The sequence below is a fragment of the Bacillus rossius genome, unplaced genomic scaffold (assembly GCF_032445375.1).
Source record: "Bacillus rossius redtenbacheri isolate Brsri unplaced genomic scaffold, Brsri_v3 Brsri_v3_scf1127, whole genome shotgun sequence".
In the NCBI taxonomy this organism is placed as follows: domain Eukaryota; kingdom Metazoa; phylum Arthropoda; class Insecta; order Phasmatodea; family Bacillidae; genus Bacillus; species Bacillus rossius.
This window is the reverse complement of record NW_026962154.1, coordinates 1-3,853: the sequence shown is the minus strand read 5'-3', so window position 1 is coordinate 3,853 and position 3,853 is coordinate 1. Positions and strand designations below refer to the sequence as shown.

The following is a 3,853-nucleotide window of genomic DNA, read 5'->3' as shown; positions in this document are numbered from 1 at the left end:
TTCTTAGTGTGTTTAGTAATTTAAAAATTACATAAATTAATGTGTATGGTCATTTAGATTAACTGAGCTCAAAGTAATATACGTGTGGACAGTTGGGTTGGCAATATCAACTACAATTCTACTCCAAGTTACCATTTTACTGCACTTTTAATGTAGTTAACCAACCATTTACACAATTTAACAGTATGTATTTTTATATTAGTGAAACTACTTGTTAGCTATTTATTGTATAGTAACATCTATTCTGCTGGAAAACATGCAAAGAAGTAATTTTACTCTGTTCCATAACCCCAATTTTATTATTATTTGTAATAGGCATACACTGCTTAAAATCAAACATATGTTAAGTTTAGAAAATGTTTCATGCTGGTCCTAATAATTTTTCTTTTCCAATTTCAATATATAAACTGCAATTAATCTGTGATGACACAGCTATTATCTAAATTCATTGCAATGACACGTAGCATCATTGAGCGTACTCCTTGGCCACCAATTTTTGCTATTTTTAATTCCTCAATAGCGCTAATCAATGCTGTATCAAAATAGGCACTATATTAGATTTGTCTTTTTCTTTTTCTTGTCTTTAGGAACTATGGTGGTCGAGCTTTGAGACCACACACCAAAACTACACAGTTTTTATTCCCAGCAGGGTACCTACCTCAAATATATAAAAAGTGGTAAAAATGGCATACTTTACTATGAGCTGGTAGGTTTCTCAGGGCTTCACATTTCCCCCCCCCCCCCCCCCTCCAAATTCTTCCATCCTGATTTAATTTCCCTCCATTGTTTCTAATGACCTCAATGGAGACAATACATTATCTGTAGAGCATCAGCTTACATATGGAAAAATTAACTATAGAGCAAGGTTGGGTAAGGAAAGTAAGGTACATTAAAAATATGTATTCAAGTAGGTACATAATATGTAAAAACATAGCTTACCTAATTAATATACTTTTCACTTTAGTTTTTATGTGCCTAATTTACCAGAAGCATCACTAGAAAAAATATTAGTAAATTTAATTTTATCTTTGTAGCTGTTACACTACAAATTGTATCCACCTCTTTAAACTGACAATGTTTAAACTTTATAACATTCATTAAGTATGTGAATAATTCTTCTCTCTTCTTAGAAAGAAAATAAATATTATTTGATGCAAAGGTAGTCACAGTGTTTATGAAGGAATCAATGGTAAGAAAACAGGAGTACATTCAATTACCTTCACAAACAGTTTTTTTTAACAGGAGGCCCTCACACTAGCACTTATAAACAAAAAGTATTAAAAAAATTAAGTGCATACGTACCAAATGATTTTGAGGAAATAGTTTCTCAACACAAACCTCAACACCTTACCAACCCATAATAAAATACATTCGAGCTTCTGGACCTGCTACTGTATGTAATAGTAAGTAAATATGGCATTATGATGCAATTTAGCTAACACACTTTTTAAAACCCTTGAACTTTATGCAATAAGAATCATCAGTCATTTAAATCATATAGATAAGCAATTTATTAGAATACATATCTACAAGAGTTTACATATACATTAAACATTTTAACAAACCACATGGAAATGCACGATTTATGAAACATTTTCATATTTGGATTTATTGGAATTAAAATCAATCCCATGTATGTTATCATCTAAAATAACACATCACCTTATTTGTTTCCTATGTGTTCTTGGTTTCTTACAACATAACTGTATACCAGTTAACATGTCTTTTCATTTACATTCCTGGTGAGTAAATATGAATTGTATGTGTGTGCACTTGAAATTGCAAACAACTAAAAGGAATGTAAGGGTTACCAAAAAATAAACATTGAAAAACTAATATACAAAAGGGGGGACAAAAACTTACTGTTTTTTTCCATGATCCACTGGAAGTCTTCTCCTGGGATGTGCACTGGTTTCCACATCACCTCTAGAGGTACAGTGCCCAATGCGTTAACTCTTTTTTATTTGCATGGAGAGTTTCCCCAAGAGGCCTATTAAACCATGGCAGGCTCATCTGAAATCAACAGTTCAAATATTATTCAGGTCTTCCAGAATGCCAATTAAAACATGGAGCAGACATCTTGGCATTGTGCGATAGTTCCAAGACATATAACAAAACACTTTAGGGAATCACCAATTTTAATTTAAGTCAAAGTTTATCCAGAGAAGGTAATTAAGTATTTAACGAAATACATGAAGAAACAACTTGTTTAATAATGCTAATTAAAATGACGCTCTATAAACTGTCTTCGGATTACTGCTCCGCGGTTGTTGCGTGGCTGTAAATTTGCCACAGGCACTGCAGGCAGATGGTTCTCATCACCTGGAGGTGGCAGAGGCTCTCCACGTCGCACTGCCACGTTGTGCAGCACAGCACAAGCAAGAATTACTGTGCTTGATGTTTGGAGCTTTGTTCGCAGCCGATGCCCAAGGCATGCGAATCTTCGCTTCCAAACACCAAACAATCGTTCCACCAGATTCCTTGTTTTCTTGTGAGCAGTGTTGTATTGGATATCTGCAGGAGTTACTGGGGCCAATAATGGAGTGTACAAAAATTCCAACTGAGGATATCCATTATCTCCCAGAAGATGTCCAGGCAGAGTCTTCGTTTCAAAACGAACCATGACTCTACTGTTGTTGAAGATACGAGAGTCATGGGTACTGCCAGGCCATCTTGTGACTACATCCAGGATCTCCAAATTCGGTCCACTAACAACCTGAAACATTTTATCAGTTGGAAGAAATGTACAAAAACTGTGTGTGGAAAAAATTTTTCCATAAAAATTATGTTCAAATTAAACGATCAATGATTGACTACATACATACACACATACACATATTGTTCAAACAGAACATTATATGGTACAACATAAGTTACCTGGACATTCAGCGACATGTACTGCTTGCGGTTTCGATAGAGTTCTGCGAACTGACCTCCTGGGCTGCTTATTCCCACGTGAGTGCAGTCAATACAGCCACTCACTCCTGGGAAGCCACCCACCTCAAAAAACCTCAGTGTGTTTTCCCTTAGTTGTGGAACCCCTGGGAAATGCACATACTGCTGCAAATGTGCAGCCAGTTCTTGAGATACCACCTAAAAAAAAACCAAAAAAATTATACAGTATACTCAACTACAGGGAAAACTCAATCACACCATATAAACCAGATTAATAATACAACCACAAAAAATTTAACAGGAAAATATTACACTATATATAAGGCGGGGAAAAATGTTTTTTATGGCTGTGAAACATATTACTACTATTTTCACATGCATTACAAATTTTAAATTCTTTGGTATTAAACCAAGGAATTTTAAACTTGCCCATAATTATTTAGTATTTAATAATGATCGCAGGCTTTGGCGGGCATTGTCTGGAGTTGCTTGGCTTCTGGGTTGTATCCGCGCCAAGGATGTGGTTATCATCGACGTTTCAGTCGCCATCATCAGGAAACAGTATTTGTTGTAAATAATATTATGTACTCCAAAATCCAGTATATATAAATAGTTTAAATTCTTTGTGGCACATTTAAGGAATCTTAGAATCTGTTTTTGTATTGGAAAAAGGGAACAAAAACTATGATGTGAATGGTTGATATTGGTATATTTATTTCAGCTAACCTAACCACATATTCTCTTAATTATAATGTATTATGAATACACAGCTAACCTAGCTCCACACACTGCTTATTTTACATGTGACTAAATTAACACGTACAAAAAGTTATTTGCACAAACATGCAGTATATAGTTTCAAAATTCGTAAACATGTTATTTCAAAATTTTAACATTGTTATTTATGTTGCCAAATGTTACATATTTTTACAATAATACATTTTTTAGGCTATTTGAA

At 34.3% G+C, this 3,853-nt stretch overlaps 1 long non-coding RNA gene across 1 annotated transcript; it reads right to left on the bottom strand.

Moving 5' to 3' along the window:
- Window positions 1-565: 565 nt before the first annotated feature.
- LOC134543523 (uncharacterized) lies at window positions 566-3,810 on the bottom strand. The gene is made up of 2 exons (XR_010077014.1): window positions 2,878-3,810; window positions 566-2,716 (listed from the first exon to the last, which is right to left on the bottom strand). It is a non-coding gene; the product is annotated as an uncharacterized LOC134543523 (long non-coding RNA).
- Window positions 3,811-3,853: the final 43 nt, after the last annotated feature.